General features: G+C 41.5%; 1 protein-coding gene across 1 annotated transcript in view; it reads right to left on the bottom strand.

Moving 5' to 3' along the window:
- scml4 (Scm polycomb group protein like 4) overlaps positions 1-14,689 on the bottom strand; it is a 73,535-nt gene that overhangs the window by 16,332 nt on the left and 42,514 nt on the right. The window lies entirely within an intron of this gene.

Consider the following 14,689-nt stretch of genomic DNA (forward strand, 5'->3'; position numbering starts at 1 on the left):
GACAGGACGCTAGTTCATCGCAGGGCAGACACACACACATGCACACACCCATTCACCTATAGGGCAAAACAGTGTCTCCAATTAACCTGACTGCATGTTTTTGGACTGTGGGGGGAAATCAGAGCTCCCAGAGGAAACCCACGCAGACACAGGGAGAACATGCAAACTCCACACAGAAAGGACCTGGACCGCCCCACCTGGGGATCAAACCCAGGACCTTCTCGCTGTGAGGCGACAGTGCTACCCATCGTGCCACCCGACTTGCAGTACTGTTACAGTATATTGCCTAAGGGTTAAGGGCCTTGCTCAAGAGCCCAACAGTGGCAACCTGGCAGTTATGGGGCTAGAACCAGTGACCTTTCATTACAGGGCTATAAGTGTTCTGTTCTTAGAAGTCATTCATTAATCGTTTAGCTTCTGTAACACACCTTGGCATTGAAAGTTGCCTGCTTTTCAATTGTAACATCTATTCTTACCAGTAACAGCTTATCAAAAACATACAATTTACTGTCTTTTTAAAGAGATAAAATAAGTATTGAGTGCAATTAAGATCAGCCTGTTGATCTGGCCCTCTACAACAGTCCTAGTTTCTCATGTGGCCCCTTGCAAAATTTAATTGCCCACCCTGGTACTCTAACCATGTAGGGTATTGATTAGTCAGGCGCTTACCCAGCAACTCTGGATGCTAGTCTATTGCAGAAGTAGTTAATACAGTAGCTTTTTTTTTCAAATATACACACACTTAGCTAACAAATATGTGAATTAATTATGTGTAAGATTAATAATCTGCCCTTAAACCTGGTTTATGCATCATTACATATGCTGCACAAGACACAATAAACCCATTTCTGGAAGCCTGAAGGGTGCTTGGTTTATCAGAACAGTACGCTTCAGTCAGATAACATTTCTTCCCCGAGTGCCCAAACAATTACACCAAAACATCGCTTTAATGCCTTTTGTACTGATCTGCCCTCATGTAACTGTATTATCTTGTAATGAATATCCTGTATCACATATTCTATTACAAACATAACTGGGGAGTCTGGCTCATATATTGTGACTGTCCAGGTAAGAGGAATAAAAAAATCAACACCGAGTGTGTGAGCAGGTGTGTGTGAAAGGGGTTGTTTTGCTTTTTTTATCCATGCATCTTAATCTGCCCTGTGGTGTCTTAAATGCAAAAGCCTTTACAATGATGTGGATTTCAATTGGAGTTATTTTGGACAAATAATTTAACATCTTTGTTTAAGTTGACCCCAACATTCTCAAACGGAAAGTCTTTTTTCTGTATGTGATCAGCAACTTCAGTTAAGCACAATGTCAATTTTTAACCAGTCATTTTTTATAAATGGGAGCCTTAAAGATCATAGAAAAGTAAAGCTTGCTTGACTGTACATAGAGACAGTATTAATACAGCTTTTGATTCATGGTCTTGCTGTTTTTCTTTTATACTTGTATGTAACAGTCGCTCAGGTGGCACAGCGGTAAAATACGCTAGCACACCAGAGCTGGGATTTCGAATACATCGTATCGAATGATGCAATTACGACCTCTGCTGGCTGATTGATGGCGTCTGCACAGAGTAGAGGAAAAATGCTGATCAGGGTGTGGCTTTCTGTGTACAAGGCTGATCCGCATATGAACTTGAGGGGGTGTGTGGCAATTTGCTCTCCTCAATCGTGGCGGGGGTCAGCACAAGTAGAGAGTAAGCATAACGCAATTGGGTAAAAATTAGATGCGCAAAAAATCGAGAGACAAAAGGAAGAGAGTGCAATCAAAAAAGAACAATGTAATAGTTCCATTTATCAGTTACTAGTTACCTAAAGACAATTGTTTGTACAGATAATCTTGTACCTAAAGTTTCATAGATTTGGCTTCTAATGACTTTCTCAGATTGTAAAAATACATATTCTGCATTCTATGATCTACTGAATTGCAGACGCATCTCTACATTAGGGGCCGGTGGGGCCAAGTCCCACCAAATGTGTTGCTATGGAGCAGTGCACAACATTATCAAATAATAATAATAATATACACTGATCAGCCATAACATTAAAAACACCTCTTTGTTTCTACACTCACTGTCCATTTTATCAGCTCCACTTACCATATAGAATCACTTTGTAGTTCTACAATTACTGACTGTAGTCCATCTATTTCTCTACATACCTTTTCAGCCTGCTTTAACCCTGTTCTTCAGTAGTCAGGACCCCCACAGGAGCACTACAGAGTAGGTATTATTTAGGTGTTGGATCATTCTCAGCACTGCAGTGACATGGTGGTGGACACAGCAGCACTGATGGAGTTTTTAAATACTGTGTCCACTCACTGTCCACTCTATTGCTGCTGTTTGAGTTGGTCATCTTCTAGACCTTCATCAGTGGTCACAGGACGCTGCCCATGGGGCGCTGTTGGCTGGATATATTTTTGGTTGGTGGACTATTCTCAGTCCAGCAGTGACAGTGAGGTGTTTAAAAATTCCAGCAGTGCTGCTGTGTCTGATCCACTCATACCAGCACAACACACACTAACACACCACCACCATGTCATTGTCACTGCAGTGCTGAGAATCATCCACCACCTAAATAATACCTACCCTGTAGTGGTCCTGACCACTGAAGAACAGCATGAAAGGGGGCTAACAAAGCATGCAAAGTAACAGATGGACTACAGTCAGTAATTGTAGAACTACAAAGTGCTCCTATATGGTAAGTGGAGCTGATAAAATGGACAGTGTGGGTAGAAACAAGGAGGTGGTTTTAATGTTATGGTTGATCAGTGTATATATATTATTACATATTATACTGTATTTATATATTATATTATATTATATTATATATTTATTTCAAAGTTAGGGTTAGGGACTGTCTCAAAATTCTCGTCACAATATGTTTAGTAAACATAGATTACGGTACCTGAGATGCAACAGAGCTAGCCAGTCATCACTGTTCTATTAGCTATTGCTAACAGCACACCAATATAATGAATCAAGTTGACAATTTAATGCAAGTTACATTTTAAATTAAAAAAATTCATTGAAAAGTAAGACAAGTTTTTGTGACTTCATTGATGTGGTGTGTTTGTGTTTGGATTCATTAAGCCAGTAGGTTTGTGTGTAGCTTCACTGATGAGTCGGATACTGCCCGGATACTGCCCGTGACAGTGCCCATACAGAGTTTATTGTGCCCCACCAGGCTTTCTGGCGAACTGTTGTAAAAATAATTAAAATCCGAAAATCACCATGACTTTATCGTTCCATTAAACTGTATGTAAACTTTGGGTAGGTTAAGTATGCAATGAATCAGAACCTCTATTATGAATCAGGCTTTCATGACCTGCAGTTCATCATAAAACTGAATAAATACTGTAATAGCTTTAAAATGCACTTATCCTAGAGCCTGAAGAACAAAAAGCATAACGGACAAAAATGGTGAAATTAGAGGCCGCAAGTAATTTGTTCCATGTGTGAAGCAAAATGTGGATTTTAAATCTTTTCCACTGCAGCCAAGGGCTGAAATAAAGTTCATAAAATGTTCATTTATAATATAATTTTTTTACAACCCCAAATCAGAAAAAGTTGGATGGAAAATGCAAATAATAAATACAGAGTTTCTTACATTTACTTTGACTTTTATTTGATTCCAATCAGGATGAACCTGATATATTTCATGTTTTATCTGCTCAACTTCATTTCAATTATTATCAAACATCCATTCCTGCATTTCAGACCTGCAACACATTCCAAAAAAAGTTGGGACAGTAAAGCATTTACCACTTTGTAATGTTGCCATTTCTTTTCACCACACTTAAAAGACTTTTTGGCACCGATGACACCAAGTGATTTAGTGTTTCAGCTTTTATTTTGTCCCATTCTTCCTGCAAACACATCTTAAGATGTGCAACAGTACGGGGTCGTCGTTATCGAATCTTTCATTTCAAAATTCTCCACACATTCTCTATTGTGGACAGGTCAGGACTGCAAGCAGGCCAGTCCAGTACCCGTACCCTCTTCTTCCACAGCCATGCCTTTGTAATGTGTGCAGCATTTGGTTTTGCATTGTCTTGTTGAAAAATGCATGAACGTCCCTGGAAAAGATGACGTCTTGAAGGCAGCATATGTTGCTCTAAGATCTCAATGTACTTTTCTGCATTAATGCTGCCATTACAAAAGTGTAAATAACCTTTGCCAAGGGCACTGACACAGCCCCATACCATGACAGACCCTGGCTTTTGGACTTGTTGCTGATGACTTGTCTGGATGGTCCATTTCGTCTTTGGGCCGAAGCACACAGCGTCCTTTTTTCCAATACACGTTTCCACTGTGTGATGGTCCATCCTGGATGTCTCTGATCCCAGAGAAGTCAACGCCACTTCTGGACATGGTTAACATAAGGCTTCTTTTTTGCACAGTAAAGTTTTAAGTAGCATTTGTGCATGTAACTCTGTATTGTAGAGCTTGACAAAGGTTTGCCAAAGTAATCCCTCACCCATGTGGTTATATCAGCTATTGTTGAGTGGCGGTTCTTGATGCAGTGCCGTCTGAAAGTTCGAAGATCACAGGCATTCAGATTAAGCTTGCACCCTTGGCCTTTTTGCACTGAAATTCCTCCCAATTCCTTGAATGGTTTAATGATATTATGCACTGTAGAGGGAGAAATATGCAAATCCCTTCCAATTTTTCTTCGAGGTTCATTGTTTTTAAACATTTCAATAGTTTTCTCATGCATTTGTTGACAAACTGGAGATCCTCTGATCATCTTTTCTCATCAGAGACTCAGCCTTTCCTGGATGCTGCTTTTGTACCAAATCATGATTACAATCACCTGTTTGAAATCACATCATTATTAAGTTATTTCACCTCATTACTAGCCATAAATTTCCCCCGTCACAACTTTTTTTGGAATGTGTTGCAGGCCTGAAATGCAGTTATGGATGTTTATTAATAAATTTAAAGTTGAGCAGATAAAACATGAAATATCTCAGGTTCATCCTGTTTGCAATCAAATAAAAGCCAAGTAAATGTAAGGAACACTGCATTTTTATTTTATTTGCATTTTCCATACTGTCCCAACTTTTTCTGATTTGGGGTTGTATAAAAGAAAACAATAATTAAACCCCCAGATGCTAAACATTTAATAATAAGATTTTATCGAATCCAAAACCACACTAACAAGCACGCAGCTTTAAATTACAGAGCTTGTTCGAGCTAAAACTGGTGACCCAAATTCAAAAGGAAGTCCTAAACCACAGCTTCTTTGATTCACTTTGAGTCGGCAGAAACGTAGCTCATTTTAACGCTCTGAACCTACAGCGAAAAAAACATGACGGAATGATCAACAACCCTGCAGCCTGCATGCTAGCAGCACTACTTAGCATAGTCAGCAAAGTCAACAGCCTTAGCCGTACTCAGCTAGCCACAGTGATTTTGAACAATATTATTCTGGCTACACTAGATGTAACTTTATACCATTACAATAATACATTGTAAATAATAATACACTGTACAGTATAATTTAATGACCAATGTGTTTAAAATAGTCTAATAACAGGACAGAATTGGCTCTATTTATGATAGCCTCATACCCTATGTTATTCTGTATTTGTTATACTGACAACATGATATTAAACAAATAAAAATGGTAAAAATGCACCATATAACCAGTTACTAGGATTTAATGTAGTTACTAGGACTTAACACCATGTTACTGCACAAGATTCAACAGTTTAAGTTTAATGTCATACACAATTATGGACAATTTTGTACATTTAATTCACCTCATTTGCATCTTTTTGGACTGTGGAAAGAAACCGGAGCTCCCGGAGGGACACCCAGACTTGGGGAGAACATGCAAACTTCAAACAGAAAGGACCCGGACCACTCCACCTGGTGATCAAACCCAGGACCTTCTTGCTGTAAGATGACAGTGCTACCCACTGAGCCACCGTGCTGCCCCAACCAGAATTAAATGGTGAATCACTCACTCAACCGCTTATCCGATCAGGGTCGCGGGGAAGTGCTGGAGCCTGGCACACAGTAACGACCTGGACAGGGAGCCAGTCCATCGCAGGGCAGACACACATACACACACACACATACACACACCTATTCACCTATGGAGCAATTCAGTGTCTCCAGTTAACCAGACTGCATGTCTTTGGACTGTTGGAGGAAACCAAAGCAGACACGGGGAGAACATGCAAACTCCACACAGTAAGGACTCGGACCGCTCCATCTGGGGATCGAACCCAGGACCTTCTTGCTGTGAGGCGACAGTGCTACCAGTGAGCCACCATGTCGCCCCCAACTAGAATTAAATGGTAAACCATTTTAGCTAATTCAACTCAACACCCCTTGCTGTGATACATGACGCCATGGACTTCATGTCCAGGAGATTCTAAAAAACAGACTCTTCCAGTAGGGCAAAACATTCATTCATTTATTATTTGTTTTACCACCACTTTATCCTTTTCAGGGTAGCAGTGGGCACAATTCACTGGGCAAAAGGTAGGAAACACACCGGACAGGTTGCCAGCCCATCACAGGGCAAACACTCACACACAGGGCAATTTAGTATCTCCAATTAACCTGACTGCATGTCTTTGGACTGTTGGAGGAAACCAGAGCAGACACAGGGAGAACATGCAAACTCCACACAGAAATTACCCAGAAAGTTCCACTTGGGAATCAAACCCAGGACCTTCCTTCTATGAGGCGACAGTGCTGCCACAAGGCAAAACAACTGAATTGAAAATTGAAACTGAAACGCTGTGGGATGAGCTCTGACACAGTGGCATGGCTTGCATGTTTTAACCCCCCCTGGGATGTGAATGATGATTTTGGATATGGATAATGGTTTTCAGAAATATGTAGCATTTTTTATTTTGCTTAACTTTCTGTTAAGTCTAATGCAGCAATTTATATAATAACAACCACATACAAAGCAAAGTATGTCTAGTAAAGTAAAAACCACATCAATAATTACATGAATATTTATATCTTCTATCTGTGCAATACAAGGCATAGAAATCAGAAGCATCATTTCTCAAAGTACAGCGTTTCTCCACGGACATAGCCAATGTTTTTATCTGATCCTGAAGACAATCTTAAAGTAAATTATGGAACTTCATTTTCTGCAAGTGTTAGATTTTCCTTAAGTGTTTCTACAAGTAGACTTGAGTAGATTTTGTCATATATACATATACACATGATGATTTTTTTTCACAGGGTCAGCTATTTTACAGAGCCCCAGAGCCAAGAGGTTTAAAGGCTTTGCTCAAAGGCCCAACAGTAACTGCATAGCAGAAACCCACATCTCTACCCACTAGGCTACAACTGTCCCATATCAGTGGGTAGCACCGTCACCTCACAGCAAGAAAGTCCTGGGTTCGATCCCCAGGTGGGGTGGTCTGGGTCCATTCTGTGTGGAATTTGCATGTTCTCTCCGTGTTTGCGTGGGTTTCCTCTGGGAGCTCCGGTTTCCTTCCACAGTCCAGAGACATGCAAGTGAGGTGGATTGGAGATATTAAATTGTCCATGACTGTGTTTGACATTAAACTTGTGAATTGATTAATCTTGTATAACCAGTAACTGTCATGAATGTAACCAAAGTGTGTAAAACATGACTTTAAAATCATAATAAATAAATAATAATATCAGTATCATATTTCCATTAATATTCACCCAATTGATTTACAGCAGTGCTGTCAGCCGGTCTGGCATTTTTTTTTCCATCCAGACTTGACTGGCAGTGTTGGGGGGCTTTGGCCAGTGATTCCAAGAAAACCATACCCAGCGCTACCCTGACTAGAATTAAGTGGTTTGTGTGTGTGTGTGTGATATTTTGGCAAAGAAAGGTTTCGAATAGAATATTTTCTATTCCTTTATACACTGCCCGGCCAAAAAAAAGGTCACCACCTCATTGGATAATTACTGCATGGGTGATTGTGTTTCAGCTGGCAACAAGTTATTTAACCCTAACTGATGCAGTGAGTAGCTTCTCATTTGTTAAACAACCTGTGGAAAGACACGTCCTGTGGTCGTGGAAAAGATGTTAATCTGTTTCAGAAGGGTCAAATTATTGGCATGCATCAAGCAGAGAAAACATCTAAGGAGAAGCTGAAACTACTAAAATCGGGTTAAGAACTGTCCAACACATTATTAAAAAGTGGAAGGACAGTGGGGAAACATCATCTTCGAGGAAGGAATGTGGTCGGAAAAAAATCTTGAATGATCATGATCGGCGATCACTTAAGCGTTTGGTGAAATCAAATGGTAGAAAAACTCCAGTAGAACTCATGGATAAGTTTAATAGTGAAAGTAAGAGCATTTTCACATGCACAATGTGAAGGGAACTCAAGGGATTGGGACTAAACAGCTGTGTAGCCTTAAGAAAACCACTTGTCAGTGAGGCTAACCGGCAAAAATGGCTTCAATTTGCTAGGGAGCATAAAGATTGGAGCAATGGAAAAAGGTCATGTGGTCTGATGAGTCCAGATTTACCCTGTTCCAGAGTGATGGGCGCATCAGGGTAAGAAGAGAGGCGGCTGAAGTGATGCACCCATCATGCCTAGTGCCTACCGTACAGGCCTGTGGGGACAGTGCTATGATCTGGGGTTGCTGCAGTCGGTCAGGTCTAGGTTCAGCAACGTTATGAGCCCAAAGAATGAGGTCAGCTGACTACCTGAATATACTGAACGACCAGGTTATTCAATCCATGGATTTTTTCTTCCCTGATGGCACGAGCATATTCCAAGATGACAATGCCAGGATTCATCGGGCTCAGATTGTGAAAGAGTGGTTCAGGGAGCATGAGACATCATTTTCACACATGGATTGGCCACCACAGAGTCCAGACCTGAACCCCATTGAGAATCTTTGGGATGTGCTGGAGAAGACTTTGCGCAGTGGTCCAAATCTCCCATCATCAATACAAGATCTTGGGGGAAAAATTAATGCAACTCTGGACAGAAATAAATGTTGTGACATTGCAGAAGCTTGTGGAAACGATGCCACAGCGAATGCGTGCCGTAATCAAAGCTGAAGACGGTCCAACCAAATATTAGAGTGTGTGACCTTTTTTTTGGCCGGGCAGTGTATAATATAGCCTTTATTTGTCATATATACACATATACACACGTACAGTACAACGAAACTCTTTCTTCGCATGTTTTAGCTTGTTTAAAAGCTGAGGTCAGAGCGCAGGTCAGAGCGCTATTGTACGGAGCCCCAGAGCCAAGAGGTTTAAGGGCCTTGCTCAAGGGCCGAACAGTGGCTGCATGGCAGAGCCGGTATTCTAACCCACATGCTACGACTGTCCTATATCATATTTCTATGTTTACCCAATTGATTTACTTTACATTACATTTACATTTTCAGCAATGTAGCAGATGCTTTTCTTCAAAGCGACATACAGTATATTGTCTAAGCAATTAAGGGTTGAGGGCCTTGCTCAGGGGCCCAACAGTGGCAGCCTGGTGGTGATGGGGCTCAAACCAGTAATCTTTGATTACTAGTCCAGACTACAACTGCCCTAGTGGATTTACAGCAGTGCTATTAAGCGGTCTGGCTTTTATATCCAGACGTGGTTGGCACTGTCAGCGAGCTTTGGCCCCGGCGGCCCCGTCGGTGATTCCAGGAATACCCTGGAATCTACCGCTACCCTGACCATGATGAAGCAGTTTCTGGGTGTTAGGTTGGCAAGAATTTAAATGTAACAATGCAAATAACTGTGACATTACTTTGTTTAAAAAATATTTTACTGATTCATAAATTATTTAGCAGGGAAAGGATCACTGCAACTACAACTCAGCTTTTCCTCATAATTTAGATGATTTAAATCATTTTAATAATTCTAAAGCCGACTGCATATTACAGGATTTGGCTGTACCAAAGGGATGATTCCACACTGCTGTTCTCAGCAAAGCGTAAGATTTCCAAAATCATGCAGTGTCTGCCTGGCATCAAGTACCTCCTGTACTCTCTGACACACTCTGTCTCGCTCTCTTTCTGTCTCTCGTCCCCCTCCCCCATCCCTCGTTTCCTCTACCCCTCCCCCTCCAGTTGTGGTGCCTGTCCTTCGGATCCCTGATGGACGGTTTCCCTCTTCGCATACACACACTTTCTCAGTCCGTCTCCTTCCTTGACTCCAATACGGTTTTCCCCATGCTCTTATCTTACACTACCAAAAGGATTTAGACTGCACAATTATGACTTTACTTTTATTATCATATCATCCACGATCAGCCATAACATTAAAACCACCTCCTTGTTTCTACACACATTTTCAATTTTATCAGCTCCACTTACCATATAGAAGCACTATGTAGTTCTACAAGTACTGACTGTAGTCCATCTGTTTCTCTACATGCTTTGTTAGCCCCCATTCATGCAGTTCTTCAATGGTCAGGACCCCCACAGGACCACTACAGAGCAGGTATTATTTGGGTGGTGGGTCATTCTCAGCACAGATGACCAACTCAAACAGCAGCAATAGATGAGCAATCGTCTCTGACTTTACATCTACAAGGTGGACCAATTTGGTACGAGTGTCTAATAGAGTGGACAGTAAGTGGACACGGTATTTAAAAACTCCAGCAGCGCTGCTGTGTCTGATCCACTCATACCAGCACAACACACACTAACACACTACCACCATGTCAGTGTCACTGCAGTGCTGAGAATGACCCACCACTGTAAGACACCGCCATCCTCCCACCACTAGAGGGAGACCGCGAGCCACACCCAGGGATAATTAAGCTGATTGACATCAGCTGTGCAGCACCTTTATAAAGGCTGCGCACGGCTCACTCGGCGCAGAGTCTTGTGTTAATGTAGTAATACCAGACCTCGCCGGTAATTTGGTATTCTCTTCTTAAGAAAGACATCTTTCGTCCTCTTTTTCTCTGTTTCGGGAACATTGGTTTTCCCCTAAAAGAAAGACCTTTTTGTTTATCTCCCTGTTTAAATAACTGAAACAGTTTTAGAAAAGTAAAGTAATTTATCATTTCTTTAGTAACCTCACACCTTTGTTGAGGTCTCTTTGAGTTCTGAAACGACTACCCAACAGCCAGCGGGTAGCTCATCAGATTAGTTTTTCTTTGTGTATTTTTTTGGGTTTGTTTGGCATCCTTTGTTTCGTTTCCCGCCTGTTTGAGGCGCATATGTTAATAAGTGATTCAGATCGCTGTTTCTTTAGTTTACCCTATAGAGTAGTGGTTAGTGCCTCAGTCTCTCGAGCTCAGTACGCTGACGTGCGGGGTTCGAAACCACACCTTTTATTTTTTATTATCAAGTTGCGGTCTCCGCTATTTCAGTCAGTCTTTCCTCTCTGTTTTCCCTTTTTTTCAACAAACACACAGTTCCTTTATATATATATAAATACACATATATCTTCTGCTATTTGTTTACATTTAAGGGTTATCATTTAAAACCGTTAAGTAGTTTAAAGTCACAAGCACTTTAACCAAGCCCATAGCGAATCGGGTAGAGCAAAGCTCTTTAACACCCGCGATCCCGGTTCGAATCTCATTCACTGCGATTTTTCAAATCTGCTTTTGGGTCCCACCAGACCGTTATTTAAGATCTGGGAAAACACAACACGAGGCGTTTGAGCCCCGTAACAACCACGCAAATAATACCTGCTCTGTGGTGGTCCTGTGGCGGACCTGACCATTGAAGAACAGGTGGACTACAGTCAGTAATTGTAGAACTACAAAGTGCTTCTATATGGTAAGTGGAGCTGATAAAATAGACAGTGAGTATAGAAACAAGGAGGTGGTTTAATGTTATGGCTGATCAGTGTATATAGGCCTCATTCATTCATTCACTGTCTGTTTACCACTGCAGTATCCTATTCAGGGTAGTGATGGGTAATGATTCACTGGGTTAAAGGTAGAAAACGACCCGGACCGGTTGTCCATTACAAGGCAAACACACACACACAGACTCACACTCAGGGCAATTTTAGTAGCTCCTAGTAACCTACACAGACACATGGAGAACATGCAAACTTCACACAAATAGGACCCAGATCGCTCCATCTGGGAATCAAACCCAGGGCCTTTTTGCTGTGAGGTGACGGTGCTACCCACCAAGCCACCGTGTTGCCTGATATACAAATATGCCCTACAAATCAGAAATGTTTCATGTGTGTAATACAAGCAGGGCGTGCTGGAATCCAGGGTTTGAATCCCCAGCAGTGCTATCAGCTGGCCAGGTGTCTGCATATAGACATGATTGGCTATATCTGGGGTGGGGGTGGCCAAGGCCCCTCAATGGATTGTGTTACTGCACTGCACCCAGTGATTCTGGATTAACCAAGCCCACTGCAACCCTGATCAGGATACAATGTTGGTACAGCATTAAAATAAATAAATGAATGCTGCACTCCTGTTTTGCTGCGATAACAGCTTCCACTCTTCCGGAAGGGTTTTTCACAAAATTTTGGGATTGTTCAGTGGGAATTTAATCAACAGTGCATTGTGAGGTCAGGCAAAGAGGCTTAGCTTTCAATCATCAAATTCCAATCCATGTCAAAGGTGTTCTGTGGGGTTGGGGTCTGGGCTCTGTGCTTGCCACTGGAGCTCCTTCTGATCAAACTCATCAAAGCCTTCAAATGTTTTTATGGACCTTTGTTTTGTCATGATGGAAAAGGAAATGGCCCTAATCAAACTGCTGCCACAATTTTAGAAGCATATAATGTATTTTCTATATCTGAGTCAATAATTGAATGAAGTGTCCACTAGAGATGGGACGATCGATCGGCTACGAATCGGTATCGGCCGATTTTTAATCAAAATATGCTATCGGCGATATTTCCTAAAAGTAGCCGATCCGATCGTGTGATATATAAAGACCATGTTAAGTTAACAGCTCAGTGGATTGATCCAGACTTTGAGCTACGAAGCACCAACCATCACATCACCATTCATCAACAATCGTACAGAAACCACAGTGAAAGCTCTTACGATGTAATTTTGCTGATTGTAATATTTACTTTAAAAAGATAATTCAACCCGGTCACATCCGAGTCGATTCTATCAGCACGTTATATAAACTCCTGGTTCACTTTGGTAAATCGTAAGCGGTTCTTACTTGTGATGTAGATGAGAACAGAAGACGTTACAGAGCCAATCCGAGGCAAAAGTTTATTCATTACCAAATTCGTTAGTTCAGGATCATCTGCTGAACTTTTAGAAAACTTTTAGCTCCTTAGACGGAACGAGTCTGACTCGGTTACAGATCTGTGGTAATAGCAGTTTAATTAAGCTTTTTAATGAAGCTTTTTAATGTAAGAGAGTCACACAAAATGTTCTGTAGTAGCTGGTGTTTATTTAAAACCACGACATTTAATTAATAACAGTAAACACGGAGAGATAACTGAGAAGAGAAACTTACGCTTCACATAAAAACGAATCAACTCATGAATCAATGAATCACTTATAGCGATACTGTGAACAAAGCGTCTCTTCTAAAGGCACAAACACACACACACACACACGCGCGCTGCTCCGGTTTATCTTTACTGTGAGGCTCTTTTTAAGTTTATTTACTGCTAATCCCCCCCGATCGGAATCGGCTATCGGCCAATGTCCCTGAAAGGAGATCGGAATCGGTGCCAAAAACCCCGATCGGTCCATCTCTAGTGTCCACATACATTCGGCCATAAAGTGTCTGATGAGACAAACGGCATTATTTAAATAATCCAATATAATAACAATTGTACTCAAAATAGACCTCATGCAGGCAAACCCATTATACTCTATATGGCCAAAAGTCTTTAGACACCTGACCATGAGCTTGTTGGAAATCCCATTGCAATTACAGTACTACTGCCAGTGGTAGCCTAATGGGTAGAGCTTTGACCTATCAATCAAGATTGTCGGTTCAAATCCAAGTTCTGCTATGCAGCCACTGTTGGGTCCTTGAGCAAGGCCCTTGACACTGTTATCTTCAGGGGCGCCGTACAATGGCTGACCCTGAGCTCTTACCCTAGCTTCCAAACAAGCTGGGATATGCGGAAAAAGCATTTCACTGTATTGTACACGTGTATATGTATATATGACAAATAAAGCCATTCTATTCTATAACAAATGGTATTAAAATAGAGATACCTCTATGTGACCCAGCTATAAGAACATCCACTTTTCTGAGAAGATGTCTCACAAGACTTTGAAGTATGTCTATGAGAATTTGTGCCCATTCAGTCAAAAAAACATTTGTATGGCTGGGCACTGATGTTCCAGTTTGTTCCAAAACTGGTGGGGCTCAGGTCAGGGCTTTTCTTCATGTCATTAGACTTTGCTTTGGGCACAGGGATACAGTCATGCTGGAACAGGAAAAAGCCTTCCCTAAACTGTTACTGCAAAGTTGGTAGCATATAAATAAAATACCTTTATTTGTCATATTTACATACAAATGTACTGTACAAAGAAATTCCTTCTTTGCATGTCCCAGCTTGTTTGAAAGTTGGGGTCAGAGCGCAGGGTCAGCCATTGTACGGCGCCCCTGCAGACAGGGTTTGGGGCCTTGCTCATGGGCCCAACAGTTGGGATTCAAACTCTCAACATTTGAATTGACAGCCCAAAGCACTACCCGCTACTGATTACTAGTCCAGACTACAACTGCCCTAGCGTATTTACAGCAGTGCTATCAGGCGGTTTGGCTTTTATATCCAGACGTGGTTGGCAC

The sequence above is a fragment of the Trichomycterus rosablanca genome, chromosome 9 (assembly GCF_030014385.1).
Source record: "Trichomycterus rosablanca isolate fTriRos1 chromosome 9, fTriRos1.hap1, whole genome shotgun sequence".
In the NCBI taxonomy this organism is placed as follows: domain Eukaryota; kingdom Metazoa; phylum Chordata; class Actinopteri; order Siluriformes; family Trichomycteridae; genus Trichomycterus; species Trichomycterus rosablanca.